We start from the raw sequence: 12,965 nt of genomic DNA on the forward strand, positions 1-12,965 counted from the left end.
GTTTGTTCTGAAATATTCCATATGAGTACACAAGTCCACTGTTTCCAATTTTCAGGGTAATTCATAGAAATTCACACAAAAGTGGCGCACGCGGCTGGCGCACAGTGTCCCCGTGCGATACACTGCGCCAGCCGCGTGCGATAAAATCCTTTCTATCGCACAGCGTATTCATGGATTTTAGTCTCAAAAACCAGCCGTGGCACAGAGTGGCGCAGCGACCCTGCAGCAGCGCCAGTTACGCCCCCAAGAACGCCCTTGCGCAAGGAAAAGCCTTCAAAATTCCCAAATCATCGCGAAGGGCTGCGCTAACCCTGGACCAGTTCACAGGGCTGCCAAACAGCAAACGCCAAGCGGGGAACGTGTATTTCAGTGGTTCTCGGGAAGTTTCACACGCGATTGTCCTGGGTACTTGTACATCAGGGGTGCGCGGGAAGTAACACACACGATTCCATCAGGGCACGTGTATTCCAGGGGTGGGCGGGAAGTATCACACGCAAAAACAGCAGGGTACGTGCATTTCAGGGGTGCGCGGGAAGTATCACACGCGTTCCATCAGGGTACGTGTATTCCAGGGGTGCGTGGGAAGTATCACACGCAAAAGCAGCAGGGTATGTGTATTTCAGGGGTGCGCTGGAAGTATCACACGTGATTCCATCAGGGTACGTGTATTTCAGGGGTGCGCGGGAAGTATCACACGCGATTCCATCAGGGTACGTGTATTTCAGGGGTGCGCGGGAAGTATCACACGCGATTCCATCAGGGTACGTGTATTTCAGGGGTGCGCGGGAAGTATCAAACGTGATTCCATCAGGGTACGTGTATTCCAGGGGTGCGCGGGAAGTATCACACGCAATTCTATCAGGGTACGTGTATTCCAGGGGTGCGCAGGAAGTATCACAGCAAAAGCAGCAGGGTACGGGTATTTCAGGGGTGCGCGGGAAGTATCACACGCGATTCCATCAGGGTACGTGTATTTCAGGGGTGCGTGGGAAGTATCACACGCGATTCCATCAGGGTACGTGTATTTCAGGGGTGCGCGGGGAGCACTACATGTGAATTGCCCGTGTGGGTCCTCCCAGGTGTTCCCTCTACACCCTCCACGGCCCCTGCAGGCGGCCCACACCACAGGGGACTACCCTGCACATGTCCCGCAGGCAGCCCATCCACCATGCCCATGCCCCCCAGCCAACCCACATGTCACCTTGCAGTACTGCCCACCAACGCATGTCCCCCTGCACCCCCACCCCCCAGCACTGTGGTGCACTCTCCACCAGGCCCCCACTCATGTCCAACTCATGTCTCCCAGCACCCCCACCCCCCAGCAGTGCAGGCACCTGCCAGCAGGCCCCCACTCATGTCCAACTCATGTCTCCCAGCACCCCCACCCCCCTGCATCCAGGGGCACCCTCCACCAGGCCCCCACTCATGTCTCCCAGCACCCCTACCCCCCAGCACTGTGGGGCACCCTCCACCAGGCCCCCACTCATGTCTCCCCGCACCCTCACCCCCCAGCAGTGCAGGGGCACCCTCCACCAGGCCCTGACTCATGTCCCCCTGCACCCCCACCCCCCAGCAGTGCAGGGCACCCTCCACCAGGCACCCACTCATGTCTCCCTGCACCCCCACTCCCCACCAGTCAGGGGCACCCTCCACCAGGCCCCCACTCATGTCCCCCTGCACCCCCACCCCCCAGCACTGTGGTGCACCCTCCACCAGGCCCCCACTCATGTCCAACTCATGTCTCCCAGCACCCCCACCCCCCAGCAGTGCAGGGCACCCTCCATAAGGCCCCCACTCATGTCCCCCTGCACCCCCACACCCCAGCACTGTGGGGCACTCTCCACCAGGCCCCCACTCATGTCTCCCAGCACCCCCAACCCTCAGCACTGTGGGGCACCCTCCACCAGGCCCCCACTCATGTATCCCAGCACCCCCAACCCCCAGCAGTCAGGGGCACCCTCCACCAGGCCCCCACTCATGTCCCCCTGCACCCCCACCCCCCAGCACTGTGGTGCACCCTCCACCAGGCCCCCACTCATGTCTCCCAGCACCCCCACCTCCCAGCACTGTGTGGCACCTGCCAGCAGGCCCCCACTCATGTCCCACTCATGTCTCCCAGCACCCCCCCCCAGCAGTGCAAGGCACCCTCCACCAGGCCCCACTCATGTCCCCCTGCACCCCCACCCCCCAGCAGTGCAGGGCACCCTCCACCAGGCCCCCACTCATGTCCCCCTGCACCCCCACCCTCTAGCACTGTGGTGCACCCTCCACCAGGCCCCCACTCATGTCCAACTCATGTCTCCCAGTACCCCAACCCCCCAGCAGTGCAGGGCACCCTCCACCAGGCCCCCACTCATGTCTCCCAGTGCCCCCACCCCTCAGCACTGTGGGGCACCCTCCACCAGGCCCCCACTCATGTCTCCCAGCACCCCCACCCCCCAGCACTGTGGTGCACCCTCCACCAGGCCCCCACTCATGTCCCCCTGTACCCCTACCCCCCAGCACTGTGGGGCACCCTCCACCAGGCCCCCACTCATGTCTCCCAGCACCCCCACCCCCCAGCACTGTGGGGCACCCTCCACCAGGCCCCCACTCATGTCTCTGAAGTGGGAGAATGGGAGAAAAAGCTCCCCCCAATCTCCTCGCGACCATGGCCCAGAGGATCGCAGCCTAGACACCCACCACGAGATGAATTCGTCTATCTACCAGACGACATAATACCCTGGTTCAAGAACATACGGATATGCCCACCAGCCTGCCCACCAGCCTGCCCTACTCGAGCCGACACCTGCGGCATGGATGAACTCGACTAAGACCTCGACAACAAGCACCCACATCGTTAGAGATGCCATGACGACCTAGCCAACTGCCAAGAACACACGTGCCACCATGCACACTGGACACTCACGCACCAACCCACACGAAGAATATATTCAGTGCTATGATGTAGGTGATGGATACACCCACTGACGGGCATCTTTATTATTTTTCACATAGGTTTTCCGTAATGCAGAAACGCAAGACGCATAAAGCACTCACGTATACGCTTGCTGACGCTTCTCCCACCCCTTGCATCGTGATGAGAATATAACAAAGACGTAATACTGCCTATGAAGCCATGTCGCACCACAACACAGGTGCCGTGCATTACACCTCCCCACCTATGAACCAGGCCCAAGTAGGCCGCAAGCAAGAGCCGCCATGAACACTGAATGAGCAAGAGTACGAGTGCTGATTGCGCAGAACGAGCCCAGCGAGAGCTCACAGCCAAGGGAGCGATGTTGCAACTCGTATGCTACCAGCCGACGCCAAGGTCACACCTGTAAGCAAAGCCAAGCACGCAGAAGCAAAATACAACTTTAAATGTGCAGGATTCTGCCCCAGCCACGGTCTCCCCTCACGTGACCAGGCCAACCTGACAAGGTGCCAGACCCATGAGGGAGAAGTCGTCTGGGTCCCACGTCTGGGACACAGGCTGCTACAATGAAATGACCCAACGGACACCTACAGCGATGGGAATGGTCTGCTAACAGGCCTATATGCAAATCCGCGCATTGCCTACACAAACACATAGTTACATATTGTTGCTAGTGACAGGTACACCGCAAGCTGGGAACAACGATGGTCCCAGACTGGGGGGCTCGCGGGTGGACCAATCAGAACATGGGGGCACTCATCACTGACGCCACTAACATTAGCCAGTCATTAGGGGTCTTTGTGTAACAATTTTCAAGTATCTAATAGAAGGGACAACCCAAGTATACCACCTGACTCATCCTCAACCACTAATATTGTTCTCTATATGTATGCTATACTAACCCTACCACTCGAGGAACCAATCCAGAGCTAACTTTCCCAGGTGACGCAAGTAGCGCGTCATACTGAGGCAAAAAGGGCCTGCGAGCCCCACGAACTTTGAGAGTCTGGACGGACGCGTACGATCATAGACCCATCCCTGCCGTTGTTTAATAAACAGCAGAACCACCTTGCTTCTTGCGTGTGTCTCATACTCAATTTTGGGGAACACGGGAGGAGTTGGGGCCTCCCAGCCCAGAGGTCCGCGAAAGGCCCAGCCGACCCCGGGACAATCACCCCGACAAGTTGGATGCACTGCTGAGATCTGTTTATGATCTACCATTTCATTTTTCCAAGGCCTCTCGTTGCGAGGAGGCCCGGCGGCGTGGCCTCCTCTGCCGCTGCCCCTTTTTGAGGACTACAGGACCATCGCGGAACTGCGAGAAGACCGGACAGCGCAATCCGGATATTGGCCCTCAGGAGCCGGTTGAGAAGTATCCCGCCCGCGGTTGGCGAGTGTCCACACGTGGTCCAGACGAGGGAAGGTGGCGAGCCGCTTGGAGGGGTGCACGCAGTCGAGCGGCCCCGCATCAAGAGAACTTGGTGAGTATGTCACACCCAGCAAGCAATGTGAGATTGTGAGGGAGGGGGGAGGAGTGCAATAAGGGCGGTGGGAGGTGTTAATAAGGTGTGCGGCGAAGATTTGATCAATTAGTGTTGACGGTGAAGTGAATGGTCGCAGGACAGGCGCGAGAGCTGTCCGCTGCCACGTCACGGAGAAGGGTGGGCGGAGCAAGAAAACATCACGTGCGGTTGCTCGTAGATACTGATTGGCCTAGGTCGTGACCACCTGTAAGGGAGTGTGTGTGTGTGTGATTTCCTATGAATTGGCGGTTATTGATCAATGAGTAGATGAGGATCCCTATTGATCGAGCAGTGAAACTCGATAGATAGATGACGTTTTCCTGTAGGCGGTAGCTAACTGGTTGCCTAGTACAGAAGATAATTGGCCGGATAAGCCCTCCTGTTGAGGGCCGTATCACACGCGAGGCGACGCAGTGTGCGCAGTCCGATTATGTTGTTGGTTACCTTGTTCCAGGCGTAACAAGAGGACAGCTGTGGGGTTAACGGGGACAAACAGCAAAACTTATTTTGAGCTTTCTAAAGTGTAAAAGATCTTACCGGTAGTTTTGGAAGAGGTCGGTGACATCACCCGTAGGGCTTTCATAGGATACCAGGACCATACAGCATTGTTGAAGGGTGGTGGGGAAGTGAATAGTGGACAGGAGGTGCGCACGGAGGTTGTCGGCCACCTTAAATATGGGACAGGTGGAGAGGGGGAAGTGACCGTGCACGGAGAACGCCGGCCACGCCGAGTGAGGTAGGAGGAGGAGAAAAGTGGGACGGCTGTATAAGCACATCACACAGGGCACGCAGCCGCAGGGGGCTTCGTGGGCCGTGGCCGCAGGGGGCCGTAACGGTATTAAGGAAGAAAAAAAACAAATACAGGAAAAAGACAGCATATTTGCAAGTGTTATATTTGACTGTTTTCCTTTTAGCGGACGGTCGCAAGTCCCCAAACTACGGGGCCAGGTAACACATCTGCAATTGTCATATTTGACTGGGTTTCTTTTAGCAGACGGTCGCAAGTCCCCAAACTACGGGGCCAGGTAACGACAACTATACTGAAGGGAGCTAACAACACAGTGTAACCATGTCATACGGGTTAGGATCGGGAGGGTGGGGGAATACCCTCGCTACCCCACTACAGCATATATGTAAAACGTTATCACCCCATAGGGAATAACTGATCAAATGCAGCATAAAGTGAACACAAGGGACGGACAACAAAATGACGACACCCTGGCCGCCTAACGACAGTTTCGACCCGTACGTCCAACACTCGCTACTGACACATATACACAACACATACAAGGGGAAGAAGTTGACGCACCACATGGAGGTGTTTAACTTATGGAGGATGTTCCAGGGGTCCTGACCAGGACCAACCGGAATGTTCATTGTGGAGGAAACGAAGGACAGGAAGAAGATTAAGGAGGAAGAGGGAAATGGGGAAAAGGAGGTTGACAGCGCACAGTGTGCGGGAAAGGGCCGAGAGGGGGGGAGCTCAGCATCATAAATGAAATAGAAATAAAAAACGAAAGGACCGACGACATGCCTTTAGCGAAAGTAGTGAAAAAGGAGGAAGGGGGCTATACCCTGTAACGGAACTACGAGAAGCGGTAAGGCAACAACTAACGGCGGCTGAGGGGTATTCGAACCCAGCATACAGCCCACCACCATATACAGCTACAGGTGGCTACACAGGGGGGGAGGTGACAAGTACGGTAGGCCCAATTTATACGAAGATGCACGCAAGGGAAGGGAAGACTAGTGAAGAGCCAATCCCAACCATAGGACACAACGAGTGGGTAGCCGCACAGGTGCTGCTAAAATTGCAAGGGACACTAACGGGAGAAGAAAAGGAGGTAGTACGGAAAATGAATGAGGAGAATGAGGGTAGCAGTGAAATAAAAGGGGAGGAAGGTAAAAGGAAAGGAGGGGAGCTGTTACGAGCAGAGGAGGAGATGTTGGAGGGACGATTGGCGGAATTAAGGAATGAGCAAAACGCCCTGATGAAACAGCTTGAGAGGGAGGAACGAGAGAGAAGGAGGGAAAGGAAGGAAAGTAAGGATGAGTTAGAAAAAATGAGGGAACGAACTGAAGAACGGAAGCGGGAAGCTGAAAGGATGAAGGCGATAGCAGAAAGGGTATCTCGAGCAGCACAGCGTGACAGGAAACGAGAGGAAGAAGAGAAAGAAAAGGAAATGGAAATATGGAAGAGGAAAATACTATCAGAAACCACCAAGAAATACGAGGAAGGCAAAATAATAGAAAGCATATTAGAAAGGGAGAGAGAGAGATGGGATAGGAGGAGAGAGGAAGAAAGGATATTAGAGAAGGTGAGTAGTGAGGTGATGGAGGAATTAAAAAAGAAAAGAGAGGAAATAGGTGGTGAAATAGTAGAGAAGAGGGAAGGGGAAAGAAGAGATAGGAAAGGGGAGAGTGGGTTAAGGAAATATGTACGCAGGGATGCAGAAGTAGCAACAACATCAGCACAAAGGGGAGCAATTGGTGGTAAAGAAGTGGAAGGAGCGGATTTAATAGACTTAAAAACAGTGACGATTAGGGGGAAAAAGACAGATTGGGGGTTGTCGCTCCTGGATGATTTTTGCAGCAAGGAAGAAGAAGGAATGGGGGGAGAAGGAAGAAGCGGCGATAGGGAAAGCTTAGACAAATTGTACATCACCCGCACCAACAGGGAATCACCATGGGCGTGCAGAAGGAAGGAAGAGCTGGGGGGAAGTGAGGAGAAAGACCAAGGAATGGTGTGAAGGCAAACACGTGCAGCTACACCCACATCATCATCCCGTCCAACATGTCCGCCCACACCCACTCCTGAACACACCCCCTACGCCGGCAGGCTTAGAGATCTCCTCCGACGTAGGCAGGAAGAACGGACACACACACCCACGTCAAATAAAGAAAATAACAAGAGAAGGTGGAAGAGATGAAGGGGAAGCTGCAACGAGCTGCGGTAATATGGACATGATAGATGATCTAGACGACACAGAAGAAGAGGAGGGGTATGCAGACTCTACACCGCGACAACTGGGGGGACAGATGGGACACAATTTAATGCTGCTATTGGAGAGGGGGGGGTTAGACCACAATACGTCCCTTGGAAGCATGCCGATAAGGAAAATATAAAGTGTAGGCTCCCATCACTAAGTGGAGGAGCGGGAAAATGGATATACGAGATGGAAAAACACACTGCAGGACAGAAACTAGCATTAGGAGACATGAAGGGCCTACTAATATCAATATTAGGGGATGCGACAGATGACATCTGGAAGAGAGCGGGTTTCCCCGGGGTCACAATAACGAACACATCACATGACGGGGCGCCATTTGCGAATTGCAGGCATGCATTATGGCAAGCGCTGAGGGTACAATACCCCGACACCTCAGACATAGGAGCAATTACGTCACGCAAGATGCGTGAGAATGAAGATCCTGTTGATTATATCCAGGAGATTCAGGAGAAGTGGCGTATGGAAATTAGAGAGCAATGGGACAAGACACCGGCAATATTTTACCACATACTAATACAAGGGTTCCCGGAGGCAGTACAAAAACAATTGAAGAAAGTAGTGGGAATGGAAGCAAAGGCCTGGCCGGAAATACAATTGACAATAGTACACCATTGTAGGACGTGGCAAGAAAAGATGAAACAAAAGGAAGAAGATAGAAAAGCGGAAGAGGCTAAATTAGTGCAGAAAAAACTGACTAAGTACACCATGGAAGGTGCACTAATAACTACACCAACAATAATGACACCAAACCCCACGCAAGTAGTGGCCGCACAGGATCCCTCACAACTACAAACACCACCACTACCACAATCACCACGACTTACAACACAACAGCTGCCACCACCCCCACCATACACGGCTAACATGGGAGGAGGGTACATGGCATCAGGAACTGGATATTATAATAACATCAGGGTAAGGGGAGGAATGATGAGGGGGAGGGGATATGGCCAACCTGCACAACAGCAAGGGGGAGGATTCCGAAGCTTCTACCCCACTGGCCAACCAGTGTACCAGGATAACGCAGGAAGTTTCCCATGGCAGACCAGGGAACCACCTGTATTTTGGATTTGCGGGATGTTAGGACACATGTCACGTACGTGTAGAATGAGACCCTCCACATCAGCATGGGGGGAACAAGGACAACAAGGGCCTATGAGGGAGCAGCAGGGTTACCAACAATTGCAGGGGCTGCAACAGATCAGCACACAGCAACAGTTAGCAACACAACAACAGCCACAGACATATTCACTACCGCAACAACAGGTAGCAATAACACAACAACACCAAGTGCAGCCGGTGCAGCAGCCCACTCAAGTACAGGACCATAAGGTAACCTCCACCGATACGCAGCTACAACAAACACAATTGGGACGGGTGACTGTCCTGAGACACAATCCTTACACAGGAAGTGGTCAGACATTATACCCACAATAGGACAGCCCACAGACGTCCTTGGTGTGTCCCATCCTGTCGATAACACCTAATAGTGCGAAGGAACCACGCATTGAGGTAACGATAGGTGAGAAAAAATTATCATTCCTTGTTGACACTGGGGCAACCCGGTCTTGCATAAGGGAGGGTAGATTTAAGATGTCAGGTGAGGCCATGAACACCCAAGGATTCTCTGGGGCTAGGGTGTTGGTTCCCTTTACTGATAACATCTCCTTATCTATTGGAGATTATGACATGTCTGTCCCGCTCCTGTATTCAAGGGAGTTACCAGTGAAAATACTGGGGAGGGACATAATGAGCAGGCTAAATATGCCAATCTCCTTCACGGAGGATGGCATAATTTGTTCCACTCCAGGAGTGTTAGGGAGAATTCTCTGTTTAGGCTGAATTTCCTAACCTAGTGAGTCCCCGAGCAGCTTTGCTGGATTTCTGGAGTTTGTTTTTTTCCATCCTGCTAAGAGTGAGACTCTTTTTTCCCACTCTTGGACATGTATGTGTGTAATTCCTTTGAAATGTCGATGTGTTCGACGGGCTATGGGGTCTTTTACTCCATAGGGTCTCATATGTTTTTCTATGTGTGTTACACCGCACCCTATGTGCCGTAACACTGGGGCGTCCTAGCGGACCCCCACCATAGACTCCATACCCGGGGGCTGACTACTGTCTCCCCGGGCATGTAAAGTCACCATTGGCTTTACTAGACCTAAATTTACTAACAGAACTAGTACAAACCATCTTATTGTGGACGTACTAGTAGGGGTAATTCGATTACTCCTGGATCTGTTACTCGAGGGGGCACTGTCCCGTCCCCCCTCGTCGAGTTTTGGCTGGTGGCAGTGGAAACTACTTGTTATGTTCGACCCCTAACATAACCCTATGGGATTCGTCCCATTGTTGGAGATTTACCCTTTTTCTCGTTAATCTCTAACGTACCACCGGTCTACTTATCTTAAATAAGTTTATCGGATGGTATTTTCTGCCAGAACTCGGTTTTTAAAATGGCGTCTGTGTTCGTCTCTGTGACTCCTAAACCAAAGGTTGAGCCCTTTGTTCCACTTTTGGCGGGCCTCTGGACAGAGACCCTCCAAAGTGGTGCCATTCTGTCTGGGTTACCACAGGGGTGTGGGAGGGGGTTTAGGCACCCTGGACCGAGTTGCCTTGCCAACTCCGGTCGCACTCTGGAGTGATTGGCCCAAGTGGTGAGCCTTCCCGCTCACCACTTAGCATGTGTTGATTGACAGCTAGGCTGAATGAATGGGGGTTTTCTGCATAAAAGCAGGGCTTTTGGGACTGGATCTTCAGAAGTCGCCACAGGACCTAAGAATCCGACGAGGGTAACGCTGAGCCGACCTGCACGACGACACCTCCGGTGGAGCCCTGCGGAACCGACTCACCACTTCCCGACGACAGAGGAGATCTCCCTGCCGGAGAGTCTCTTCCCCTGGCTGGTGGGAACAACCAGTCCCCTTTGCTTTTTATTCGCCTCAGGACGCAGTGGTTGAATTGCCCGTGCAGAGCACCCCGGCAACCGGATAGCCACTACCCCTGTACCGCGACCAAAAGGTGGTACCTTGTGACGGAGCACCCCGTGGCTGGCCTCTTGTCATGATGCCTACCTCCAAGGAGCCAGGTCCGACCCAGCAACCCCAGAGGCAGGCATCATTCCCCCCAGGGAAGTTCCAACGGGCCCAAGCTGGGGCCCTTTGGACGCAGTCCTGGCGCCTTAGGCGCCAGGCTCATGTTGGACCCCAGTCCTGGCGCCTTAGGCGCCAGGCTCATAAAGCTGGACATGTGTTCAAGTGTTTTAGTGTGCACTTACCTGACGCAGACCATGCTGCTACATCCAGGCCCTCTTGAGACCTGAATGGGACTACTTTACCTGTGGGACTACTTTCCACCCGGGTGTGGTCGGGGAAGGATACATACCTGATCGGTGGAAGGATACATACCTGGAACTTCTTCCAAAGCTATTTAAACCCCACCCGAACAGCCACACGTGCTTCGCGTTGTTCTGCACCTAGCAGCTGGACGCTCACCGTGTCTGCTCCTGCTTCTGGACTTCAGCCACGCCTGTCAGCATCCTGGGACACCTGCTAAGGGTAATAAGAAGAGAATTGGGGAGGAAGAAGGTTTACCTGCTAAACCTACATCACAGAGACATTTCACTGACGATCCTGAAAAGGAAGACATCATTTTTAAAGCATTTCGCTCCGATCGCTGCAGCGCTGCATTTCACTCACCTTTCTTGGGCGCCTCCATCTTCAGCAGCGATCATCCGGATCCGCAGCCACTTCCCAGAGCCTAGAGAGAAAAAGACAAGAACACAAGGTGAGAGAAGGAAGGGAATAGGAAAAGCTCAGTTTCCTTCTAAGACTTACCTGTTGGGTCATTCCCATTTCATTTCGGGTGTTGCTGCTTCCAAGCATTTTCCGGACCCCGGCCCCTATGGGGAAAAAAGACAAAGACATTAGATGAGCGAATGCAAAAACATTACCTGAGCGCTCATCTAGGACTTACCAGATCTTTACTGGAACTGCACTTTTCACTTCGGGTCGGCGCCATATCTCCGGCATTCCGAACCCCGGCCCCTATGGGGAAAAGAGATCAACATTAGCGCTTTGTTGCAAGAAGTCTCCAAAGGAATCTTCATTCATCATCTGAAAAAAGACAATGAACATTATTATTTAAAGCTTGAACTTTTGAACTTGCAAAAGAACTTTTACAGCGCCTTACCAGTATACTCAAGCTTACCTGAACTCCCATCCAACCTCAATCCAGTGAAGTAACTGGGTTCAACGCGCCCCTGCGTCAGAAGCAGGATGGAGAGCTCGTCCTTTCAGACCCTAAGGTGAGACTTCACGGGGAATCGTGGAAGGGTATCGAGGAGGGTTGGAAGGAAGTGGGAGGCTCGAGCATTATTCCGCCAGATTGTAATACTCCCTTTTCACGTACAGGAGGATATTCCTGCGAGCCAGATTAGCCAGAGTTGAGGGGCCCGTCCTATCCATCTTCAGAGCCCTGCGCTTCACCATTGAAGAGGCATCAGCACTCGAAACCAGGCCAGCGCCCCCGTGGGAATCAGGTGAGCGTGACAGAACGCGAAGCCTGCCCACAATTTCCCACCCGGGCGCTATGGAGACTTCCGAGACTGACCAGCTGGCCCAGCTTTTGGGGGAATTACGGGCAGAGGTGCACTCAGCCCGCCAGGAGACTAACGCTCTCAAAAGAGAACTGATCCTATCCAAGGAAAGAACAGATGACCTGGCCAAAGGTTATTGCAGGCCCAGGCAGGGCACACTCCTTTACCGAATTCCGGTGGTACTTCCACATCAATGGGATTAAATAACCCGGTACAAATCAATCTACCTGGACACATGCCTTTGGCCCCGCCTGAACGTTTTGCGGGGGATCCCAAGAAATATGCCGTCTTTATGAACCAATGTCGTTTACACTTTCTATGCAGACCAGAGGCCTTCCCTAACGACCAAACCATGGTAGCTTTTATACTATCTTACCTCAGCGGCAGTGCTGCCGATTGGTCTATTCCATTGGTAAATCAGGATGATCCCATTCTCCAGGATTTTCAGAGCTTTCAGGCCAGCATGGAAAGATTGTTTGCTCGACACTCTCAAGGACAGGCCCTTGATAACGAACTGCTATCCTTACGACAAGGTAATCAGGATCTCCTGTCCTACATTGCCACCTTTAATAGACTGGTTGTGGAAACTGGATGGCCAGAAAATAAAAGGATCACGTTGTTTCATCGAGGCCTGCGCGGAGAGCTTAAAGATGTTCTAGCTCAGATAGTAAATCCACCCCAGGTCTGCGCAGACTACATAGACTTTGTGGTTCAACTTGATCACAGACTTCAAAATAGAAAAGCAGATCGGTTCAAGTATGAAACCCGAGTACCGATCAAAACCCACGCTAACTCCAAGAGTGCCGATGTATCCGAACCTATGCAAATCGGCGGTATTAAAGGACCATATACGCAGAAGGAACGGGAGAGAAGGCGGCAAATGCAACTTTGTCTGTATTGCGGGGCTTCCGGTCACTTTC

The sequence above is a fragment of the Ambystoma mexicanum genome, chromosome 7p, assembly GCF_040938575.1.
Source record: "Ambystoma mexicanum isolate Mex_15411 chromosome 7p, UKY_AmexF1_1, whole genome shotgun sequence".
Taxonomy (NCBI): domain Eukaryota; kingdom Metazoa; phylum Chordata; class Amphibia; order Caudata; family Ambystomatidae; genus Ambystoma; species Ambystoma mexicanum.